Here is an 11,929-nt window from a genome sequence, read left to right on the forward strand (position 1 = left end):
TTTGTCAGGCAACTGTGGAAATAAAAATAATGGTACTTACTTGCCTAGTAACCGTTAAAACATAAAAATACTTTTTTTGTGTAACATATTCTTCTCGAAATAAAGCAGCAATTACCTACACTGAACAATTTTACGGTTTAGACTCACTTGTATTAAGTCACTCGCGCGACATGTTTCGGAGAGCCTAGGTCTCAACATGTCGCGCGAGTGACTTAAAACAAGTGAGTCTAAACCGTAAAATTGTTCAGTGTTGGTATGTCTCACAACAGTTTAAATTCGAGCAATTACCTACTTTATATTCACGAAATTTTAATTAATATAATAAAGTATTATGAATATGTGAAATTCCCAACCCGCATTAGGCCGGGGACTTATAGCCTAAGCCCACTGACTTAATATAAATAAGCCCTATCACGTAAGGAGTGACGGGTACATAAGTACCCGTCACTTAGGTATATAGGCTGAATTATTAGTATACATTTATGTGAATAACAAAATATGTGACGTTATCCATGAAAAGGGACCTTATTGTCGATGGCGGTTACGCCATTATTAACGATGCTCCGATATAAATACAATGCCGCGCGACGCTGTGCGGCGTAAGCGCCATCGACAATAAGGTTTCATAGATAATGCCCCATGTTTCAAGAAAACAAACACGTCATATTAACATGGTCCTTCGAGCCGGATCTGGCTTGTTGCAGTTACGCGACATGCTAAATGCCCAATAGATGACACCCTTCTGTGACCTTTATTATTAATGACTTTTAAATGTGACGTTTTCAACCAAAAGTTTACCACATTGTCGGTTGTCGTTAAGGATGATTTCAAATTGAAGCTAAATGTACCCTTCTAGTTGAAAATGGCACAAACGTGAAAACAGTGACGACTACTCGGACGTCTCCTATCGTTTTTTGACGCAATCAATGTCTAAATCTACTTACAAAAGCTGGTACGGATGGGTGGAAGTTGTAAAACTTGTTAATTGATGTCTTAGTCGTCACTACTTTGAAAAAACCGTATGAGTGCGCGTCCAGCTCGCCCACCGAGGGTTCCGTACAAATTTATAGTTTTTAACTTTTTCTCTGTACTTGTAGTGTAAGACGATATTACTTGCCAAATTCATAGTTCTAGGTCAACGGGAAGTAATACTTTATAAATTTTGATTCCGTCCGGAATATTAAAATACACGTTTTTTGGGCTTCAACTGGCGTATCTTTTTTTACGTTAACTTAGATAGTTTGATGTTTTCACAGCTTTTTTTAGAGGACTGTAGAGTGTAGACCTTAATATGTGACGTCCCACGGGTAAAGGTGCCTTATTATGGCCGTTGGCGCTTTCGCTATTATTAACGCCGCTCCGCCGCCGCGCGCTATTATTATTGCGGCGCTATGCGACGTGAGCGCCAAATGCTATAAGGTACCTTTTGCCGTGGAACGTCACATATATGGATTTAATTTCAACTCGATACCTCCACGCATTCCCGAAATAAAGGTTATTGACACACAGACGGACGGACGGATGAAAAACAAAGTGATCCTATAATTAGAGTTCATTTTTTTCCTTTGAGGTACGGATGGGTTCCGTTTTTTCCTTCTGAAGAACCCTAAAAAAAGCATACTAAATGGCAAACTGCATAAATACGATTGAGCTAAGTCTGTTTTACATATCTAATTATAGCCAATTAATATGCGCGTAGATTTTTTGTAAATATATTTACCATATAAGGATTCTTGATGTTAGTTTTACCTGGACATCGGATCGAAGTATAGCATCGCTTGATTGGAATTAAAATTGTTTTTATAATAACATTTATAAACAAGGTAAGGTATTGTCGATATTTTAATTAAACTTTTTTAACTAATACAAATGCTTTCATGATTATCTTTTTACATAGTTAATGTATTTACTTAGAGTACTTAGATACATAATTATTTGTTTTATTTAGTAAGTATTAAGCTAACGCTGCCAAAATTCTACAATGAAACCAGTTGCCGATGTTAATTTTGGCTTTATTTTTATAATACATACATATATTTTATAATTTTATCTTTTTTTATATAATAATATTTATTTGTTAATGTTCAACTTATTCATTGAAAAACACTAATTGATCTGATTAGGAAAATGTAGAAGAAACATTTTTGGCCTTTGTATGGAGGGTTGGCCGACTTGGATGACCCCATAGAAAAAAATATCTTTGGCGAGAAGGTTGGCATTTGAATTCTACTTCATTGTACCGAAAATATAAATGAAATTAAACGTTTGATTCAGATGACACTGATCTGGCTTGTTGCATCTTTGGTGCTTGTGGCGTATCTTCAAGGGGCATTTTGTGCTGGCGTAAGTACCCTTTTTTAGGGTTCCGTAGCCAAATGGCAAAAAACGGAACCCTTATAGATTCGTCATGTCTGTCTGTCTGTCTGTCTGTCTGTCTGTCTGTCTGTCTGTCTGTCCGTCAGTCCGTCCGTATGTCACAGCCACTTTTCTCCGAAACTATAAGAACTATACTGTTGAAACTTGGTAAGTAGATGTATTCTGTGAACCGCATTAGGATTTTCACACAAAAATAGAAAAAAAACAATAAATTTTGGGGGTTCCCCATACTTACAACTGAAACTCAAAATTTTTTTTTTCATTAAACCCATACGTGTGGGGTATGGGATCCCTTTGTTTCCCACATAATTATTGCTTCGAATTTCGATACTCAGAAATTGATATCCATATGATTTATGGACATAATCATCAATAGTCATAATTTTTGTTAAGTACAACGTTTCATTGTTCTAATATTAATGATCTATAATATTAAACACTATAATCACAAAAGTTATAAAACTGATGAGTATAACATTCAAAGATCTATCAATAATTATTCAGAAATATTTTAAGTCATATATTTCATCGTACTAATGGTCGTTAATCATATCTTTTTAATGTCATCCCTTTGTTTCCCATAAACATACTGTTTGGAATTTCGATTGTCAGAAAATGATATCCTTATGATTTATGGACATAAATCACACGTGCAGCCTATGGATCAGCTATACGCAGCGAGCATACAGCGCTCTGCGGGTCCAGTACAACAATGCGTACAGGGTGGTATTCGGGCTGCCGCGACACTGTAGCGCCTCGGGTATGTTCACGGAGGGACGGATCGATGGCTTCCACGCGATCATCAGGAAGCGGTGTAGCTCGCTGTTGAGGCGGTGGCGCGCCAGCTCCAATACCATCCTGTGCACGTTGGCCGACCGGTGGGACTCACCGTGGCTGAAGCACTGGGTGCAGCTACATGCCCCAGTGTGTCAGAATTTGTTTTAAGATTATGTTTGTACTAACCCTAGTTTTAAGAATTAGTATTTATGTTACTAACACATTATGGACTTTTGTTCGAAATAAATGATTTCAATTTCAATTTCAATAAACATCAATGTTTATAATTTTTGTCAAGTATAATGTTTAATATTTATAATATTGAAGAGCTATAATATTAAACACTATAATCATAAAGATTATAAAATTGATGAGTATAACATTCAAAGGTGTAGGTATCAATAATTATTCAGAAATACTTTCAGGCTTATATTTTAACGGACTAATAGGTCCTTAATCATTATCGTTTTAATGACTAAAGTGAATTACGTCTAAGAAACCAAATCAATAACTTCCTTCATACTATGTCATTATTACTCTACTCTCTCTACTATTAGATATTTGAAAGTTCATTTCATTATGATTTTTCGATAATAATTATGTCTTATTAAAGTTATGATGAAAAACGTTATGAAATGATAAAAGACGATTTTACCTAATATAAATTACGTCTTAAGCGATCAGTATAGAAACGAATTAGAACAAAAGAAACTTATTTCCCCATCAGGTAGGTTCGTTAGTTACCTTGTGTCCCTCAGAGCGGAAATAGGAGCCCCGCCTAGCGGGGCTCCGTCGACTCGTTGGCGGGACAAAATGGCTTAATAAGCTACATGAAAAATAAGAAATGGCGGGAAATCAGTAATCCAAACAAAAAAAACCTGTTTCCTCAGCGAGGTTCGTTAGTTACCTTGTGTCCCTCAGAGCGGAAATACGAGCCCCGCGCAGCGGGGCTCCGTCTACTCGTTGGCGGGCCGAATTGGCTTAATATGCTACATGAAAAATAAGAAATGGCGGGAAATCAGTAAGCCAAACAAAAAAAACCTGTTTCCTCAGGTAGGTTCGTTAGTTACCTTGTATCCCTCAGAACGGAAATAGGAGCCCCGCGCAGCGGGGCTCCGTCGACTCGTTGGCGGGACGAATTGGCTTAATAAACTACATGAAAAATAAGAATTGGCGGGGAAATCAGTAAGCCAAACAAAAAAAAACCTGTTTCCTCAGGTAGGTTCGTTAGTTACCTTGTGTCCCTCAGAGCGGAAATAGGAGCCCCGCGTAGCGGGGCTCCGTCGACTCGTTGGCGGGACGAAATGGCTTAATAAGCTACATGAAAAATAAGAATTGGCGGGGAAATCAGTAAGCCAAACAAAAAAAACCTGTTTTCTCAGGTAGGTTCGTTAGTTACCTTGTGTCCCTCAGAGCAGAAATAGGAGCCCCGCGTGGCGGGGTTCCGTCGACTCATTGGCGGGATGGAATGGCTTAATAAGCTACATACAAATAAGAAATGGCGGGGAAATCAGTAGGCCAAACAAACGCGTGTATGTAAACAAGTAGGCATAATAATGTTATAGCTAACTAATCACGCGACTACCTAAGATTATAACCTGCGAAAAAAGTCCTTATAACAATTATTATAAAGCAAGTTTATTTGCCTTCAACATTATGTAATGGTATGGTAACATCTGGACATTCTGGACTTTGAATATAATGAGTAACAAATTTTATGGCTAACAATAAAGATGACCTACAAAAAACGGAAATGCAATTTGTAATGTTTAATTTTACAACTAATGATAATATGACTAATAATAATTATGATAGAAAACGTTACGGACTAAAAAAAATCGGAACATAATATTTATGGAAAGCAACAGAGACCTCCTACTTATCATTATAACCTGCGATAAAAGACCTTACAACAATTATTATAATCAAGTTTATTGCCTTCAACATTATGTAATGGTATACCATCTGGACTTTGAATATTATGAGTAACAAATTTTATGACTAACAATAATGATGACCTGCAAAAATCGGAACTCCAATTTATATTGTTAAATTTTATGACTATTGACAATATAATTAATAAAAATTATGATGGAAAACGTTATGGACTGATAAAATCGGAACAAAAAATTTATGTGAACCAATAGAGACCCGTGGGGTATCTATGGATAGGTCTTCAAAAATGATATTGAGGTTTCTAATATCATTTTTTTCTAAACTGAATAGTTTGCGCGAGAGACACTTCCAAAGTGGAAAAATGTGTGCCCCCCCCCCCCCTGTAACTTCTAAAATAAGAGAATGATAAAACTAAAAAAAATATATGATGTACATTACCATGTAAACTTCCACCGAAAATTGGTTTGAACGAGATCTAGTAAGTAGTTTTTTTTAATACGTCATAAATCGCCTAAATACGGAACCCTTCATGGGCGAGTCCGACTCGCACTTGGCCGCTTTTTTCTATTTACTTCTTTATAACAAAATAGAACTCTACTCTGCAATGCGTTAAAAACTCTTCAGATCTTGAAAACAATCTCATGCGATTTTTGTTAAATTCCGGGCTAACTTAGTAGGTTCAATAAATGAAATCGATCAATGAAATGCCGCAATATAATGTATCGAGAATCGCATGTGATTTGTTGTAAGGTGAGTGGAGCCATTTAGACCAAAGAATATTAATGCAAGTACTTCAGAACATTTTTAGCAAGATAAAAAGGTTGAACACCCCTGCTCTAAGTAAATCAACGTAGAATCAAAGCCTTCATTGTAGAATTCAGTGCAGTAATTCTGCCAACGTCACGGATTATGCAGCTAAATTAAAACTAGGATATTTATTTTCCAGGGTAAATGTGTACAGAACTCGGAATGTCCAGAGAAAATGGCTTGCGAGAGCGAAAGTTCCCAGTGTGTGGATCCGTGCCTCACTCATCGGAAATGTGGAACTGCAGCTACCTGTATTGTCTATGAGCATTTGGCCGAATGCCATTGCGATCCAGGTAACTTCACTTTAGAGTACCTACCTACTTCAGAGGATCTAATGCAAAAATCTAGTTTTTATTTATATTTATATGACGTTTATTACAAAGGCGAAGGCAAAAAATCACACGGAGACAAGACTCCATTACTGATGGGTTAAAGTTGGTTCTATAGAAAAAGAATCACGGAAACATGTCCAATTTTTCCCCAAAGGTCATCCGACCTCCAATATCGGATCGGACAATGAGATCAGTTGGGTTATGAATGGGGAGAGAAGGGATGACAGAGGGGTGAGTTGGTTTTTAGAGTTTTTACAGGCTACTGCTACGTAAATTATATATTCTAATAACAAATCAAGCTATATATTATAATGTTCATAATCCCAGTGTCGATCCAACAAATTTCAAAACTCGCCTTTTACTTAGTAGGAAATCCCTCCTCACCCCAAGTACGGGGTGAGCTGGGATTTTCTACTACCTATTTCGTGTTTATCTTTAAAGTTATGAAATGGAACTACTTACACAAAATCATAAAAAAACTAAAATACAAACGACCGGAACATTTATTAATGTATAAAAATCAGTTTGCCACATGTAAAAATAAAGTTTTATCGAGGTTTGAATGCCAGTTTTGTCCCTACTCACCCCATTTTACGGTACTTATTTATAAGATTGTTTTAAAATTTTCTAAGTAGGTACCTATTAAATATTTTATGTAGCCCATTCGCCTTTCCTGTCAACCGAACGAATAAAGTACCTACTTATTTTTGTCAAGGTAGCTACTGGTTTTTGATGGTTTTTCTTTCAAAAACGTAAATAAATCTATTTCTATATGTTTGATGCTTCACTATTGCTCACTGCTATATTTTCTTTTCTGCAGGAACTATAGGTAATCCCTACGAGAGTTGCAGCTCCTCGACATTCGATATACTTACTGAAGGACTAGCAGGTTAGGTTAATATTTGGTTAATATACTTTTCTGTGTTTACATAATAGGTACCTTAGGTCACGGACTAGACACCATGGAGTACCTATATTCTTTGTTTTGCTGTTCTAATTATTTTATCTTTATCTTATTTCTTTCATCTTATTGTCCTGCGTATGTGTGCTTTATGGAATAAATGTCTTTCTTCTTCTTCTTGTTCTAAATTAAACAATAGGCTATATACTGGGTGATTTTGGGGTCGTGATCCCTAATATCTAAAATGTATTAAGATGGTCATACTGAACAAGTCTTCCCATTCCAAAATCGTATATGTACTTACCTAGGGTGTGTGCTATAGTTATTGGCCACTCCATACTAAGGCAGAAAGAAACAAGGGAATAGAAAGTCTTATTGTTGAGTGGCCAATTACTATGTAGTGGCCCTATAGCTAGTGGCTATATATGGCAGTCACCCTAATCCTGCATGGAAAGCATGGTCGCGGTTTAATCGCCTGTCACTGTATGCACACACTTGTTAGAACGTGATAGACATGGTGACAGACGATAAAAAACCATTTATCTTAGCCCACTGGGTACGCGCTTAAGAATTAAACGTATATTGGTACGTTTCGTCTACTTCGGGCCCTCAAGGTGTCCATCAGATTTTTTTCGTGATTTTGTGGGTAGTCCCATATAGGGACCTTAACACATTCAGGATCACAATTCCAAAATCACCCAGTAGAATTGAGTTCTCACTGTTATCAGTCAAGATTTTCGAATGTCACACCCTCACGCCATCTGTTGTCAATTTTCCGCAACTTTGATTATCTCACTATCTACTTATAATATTAGATATGCATATTATTTTGTAAATCGAAAGTTCAACATTAAAATGGTCACATTTATATTATAGAGCTCTTAAACATGATATGTAAAGCGCTACTACACGACACGGTACGAGACCCCCGATAGATTTAGAGCCCCGTCCAAGATTAGAGTGACCTTCGACCGTCGTAAACATGGTCGCCACCCAAGTAGTAGCGCTTAAGAATTAAAAAAATTGCTTTACAGCGCCCCCTGTCGTTCCTTCGAAGCGCCCAGCACATCAGTTTACTACTTTATTCTAACTGATAACACCGTGTTCGTGCTAGATGCCATCGTGGAGGACGAAATGAAGCAGCGGTGAATTTGAATGAGAAAACCCTGCAGAAAGAGACGGCCACAAATGCATTGATGAAACTTTAGGTAGAATTACTAAGAATTAATGTTGCTTTATCTTACGACCTCTGATGCGATTTTTACGTCTTTTTTACCAATTAAACACTAAAAAATGTTTTTCTAACTTTATGCCTTAGTTTAAGTATATGTACTCTACCTATAAATGTCGAAATAAATATAAAATGTGAAATAACTCTAAATCATTGCAGTGTTTTATTTTATTTTGTTTCAGTAGGTAACATAGTTTTTGCTCCCTGTTTCCCAATTAACTAATAGGGGTATTTGCAATGTTCTGCCGCCGGAGTGCAGCACCAGCACATATTGTAAACCATAGAATACCTTATACAATATACATCTGTGCCTTTAAGACTTATTTGTTACGAATAAATATGACATTGATGCATCCAGGCGGGGTTTGTTTACAAAACGCGAAACGCGAAATGCCGTTATCTGTAGGGTTACCATACGTCCCGTATATACGGGACTGTCACCGTATTTAAGTATCAGGTCCCGTATTTTTACTGGTCCCGTTTTTGTCCCGTATATTAATTTCCCGTATTTTGTCGACCGGTCTGGCCTAGTGGGTAGTGACCCTGCCTATGAAGAGTATGATGGTCCCGGGTTCTAATCCTGGTAAGGGCATTTATTTGTATGGTGATTAGGGCTTGCAAATATTCGAAACTTTCAGATATTCGAATATTCGACTTTTTCTGACGACGTATTCGAATATTCGAATAATTATTCGAATATTATACAAAATAAGAAAAGGAACGAGAAATCGGTTTTATATTGTTTTATTCAAAAGCTTTTTTCACATATTGCTAAAACTAAGGATATTTGGCAGAAATCCACTTAATTGACTAGATTTTATCATCCTACTATTTATAAGATGCCCACATTTATAAAAACAAGTAAAACGCCAAAATTAGACGTATTTAATATTTCTAGATGAAACTTATTATAAATGCGTCGTTGCGTGAAATAATATAACTTTAACCATCCAAACACCTAGGTATGTAAGATATTTTTTTAGTAGGTAATTATTTTCCGATTTAAATTAACTTGTAATCACTCGGAGGCCTGTAAAAAGGCCTTTAATTTAATTGTATTTTGAATCTTTATTGACTTTATTTGTTTTGGCAAGTTATTATTCCTAATGGTCGGCTAATTATATAATATTGGAATATTTAAGGGAAAAAGTTAGTTGAGTACTGGGTGGATTATTCGTCAGCTAAAGGTGCATGGTTAGATTACCAAGTTGGGCAGGTTTGGTATGATTAAATTTGAGAATTGCGATAAGTGGCAAGGTTTAGACTTCAAAAATTCGCTTAACGTACGCTTGTACTGAATAAACAGAATGACCCTTTTACTTAAAACTTACGCACCGTAAAAATATTCTTTTTGATTTCGTTTTCTTTTAAATTGAGTTAGGTTTCACTGTATTCACGAAGTCTATCGAGAGGAATACAGTAAAAATATTATTTCCTTCGTATTTGGGTACCTACCGTTCCTCATTCACTGTAAATACCCGTAAAACACACAGAAACTGTAACTACAGCGGATGACATAGATTTTTTTATAGTAATAAAAAATATTCGAATATTCGAAACCTGAGCGACCGAATATTCGAATATCAAAACAGGTCGAATATTCGACAAATTCGAATATTCGAATATTCGAATTGCAAGCCCTAATGGTGATACAGATATTTGTTCCTGAGTCATGGTCTTCGATCAACACGGAAAGGATGCGGCATTCGCACTATTTCCCCTCTGCCTAGGTACAAGATCAACTGATCTAGCGCGGGTAATAAAACTAGTTGCGCTCGGATTTTAAACTAGACCGAGTCCAGACGCGCGAGTGAACACAGCAGCAGAAAAAATAATAATTGCTCGGTTTTTTGTTGTAATAAGAGGTTGGGGACATCAAATTTACAAAAAGAAGGTGTTACATTTCACATGTAATATTTTTTTTACATATCATACGTTTCATTACATTTAAACACAATTATTATATTTTAGTCTCATGAAATTGTTGGATTTATCGATTTTGCTCGCCCAGTACAAATTGCGGATCGGTCGAGCGACAAATCCGACTTCTCATCTCTCAGAATACAATAACATTCTTCGACGAAAATGTGTTAGTGTGCGTGTTGTGACACTTGTGACTCATCCGTACACAAAAAGAGATCGAGGTTTGCAAGATTTGTCTTTGACGTGTGTCATTTTCTATGTATTTGTGTCGTCATTACAGATTGGATTTTGTATGTAAGTGTGTGAGAAGTGCGACTGTGTGCACGTTCCCCCCCGCGAAAAATGTCAGAATGATTTGAATGTCAAGATATCGCTTGGGCCTATCCCTTCCGACGTGTCGGAAGCCCGTGTTGATCGAAGGTCATGGTTGTTTTCTATGTACCTATTTAAGTATTTATATATTATATATATCGTTGTCTGAGTACCCATAACACAAGCCTTCTTGAGCTTACCGTGGGGCTTAGTCAGTTTGTGTAAAAATGTCGTATAATATTTATTGATTTATTAATAGCGCTCTAGAATACCACTGTCCCTTATCAGTTCCGACTAATTATGGCAACCCTAGTTATCTGCCTCTTTTTATATCACTCGAATCTATAGGTACTTATGCAAGAGTTTTCACTGATGATGTATTTCTGTTGTCTGTGTAAGAACAAATACTAAAACCAGAATATAATAAATATTTAAGTGGGGCTCCCATACAACAAACGTAATGGTACGGAACCCTTCGTGCGCAAGTCCGACTCGCACTTGGCCAGTTTTTTTAAGGACCTGACACTCCATACCTAGGTATTGAAAATGGAAATGTAAATTTTATTGAATATGGATAATTTATTAGCTCCCGTTTGGCATTAGTGATACAGATTAAATGATGCGATTGGAAGGTTTCTTGTTGGCCTTGATTGCGAAATTCGGTGTTTTATGGAGTAATGTGGGATGAGGATGAAGTAAATTAATGCGTTTAGAATTTGATACTTATTTTCTTAAACCGTAATGTTATGTATGTAGCTCATAGGGTGACTTATATATTTACTAGCGTGCTTCGCACGGGTTAACAAATTATACACAAACCTTCCTCTTGAATCCCTCTATCTATTTAAAAAAAACCGCATCAAAATCCGTTGCGTAGTTTTAAAGATCTAAGCATACATAGGGACAGACAGCGGGAAGCGACTTTGTTTTATACTATGCAGTGATTGTGGCCACTACATAGTAATTGGCCACTCTTAACAATAAGACTTCTTTTGGCTTGTTTCTCTCTGATTTGTTAGGAAAGGCCAATTACTATGTAAATATAGTGGCCAATAAGATACGTAATAATAGCACCCTATGTCTTCATAATATTTTTAATTTACTACATTAAAACATACCATACGAATATTTCTATATACATATACCTAAGTAAAGTATCGAATTTAGAATCGATAAAAGGCGGGTCTCTTTGTATGTGGGAGTTCTCCAAACAGTTGAATTGTAGTTAGTAAGTTAGTATGCCATATAACCTAATAAAATAGGCAAGTAAACATTAAATCAAGTAGGATATAGTTAGCTGTTAGAAAAATGTTTTATTAATCGGATGCACTTCAGTAAATCAGATTCAAGATTCCTTGCATATTGTTTGTTAAA

General features: G+C 36.3%; 1 long non-coding RNA gene across 1 annotated transcript; it reads left to right on the forward strand.

Moving 5' to 3' along the window:
* The first annotated feature begins 2,272 nt into the window (after nt 1-2,272).
* On the forward strand, nt 2,273-7,072 carry LOC134656836 (uncharacterized). Its single transcript, XR_010097564.1, has 3 exons — nt 2,273-2,343; nt 5,996-6,149; nt 7,009-7,072. It is a non-coding gene; the product is annotated as an uncharacterized LOC134656836 (long non-coding RNA).
* The last annotated feature ends 4,857 nt before the right edge of the window (nt 7,073-11,929 follow it).

The sequence above is a fragment of the Cydia amplana genome, chromosome 19, assembly GCF_948474715.1.
Source record: "Cydia amplana chromosome 19, ilCydAmpl1.1, whole genome shotgun sequence".
NCBI lineage: Eukaryota > Metazoa > Arthropoda > Insecta > Lepidoptera > Tortricidae > Cydia > Cydia amplana.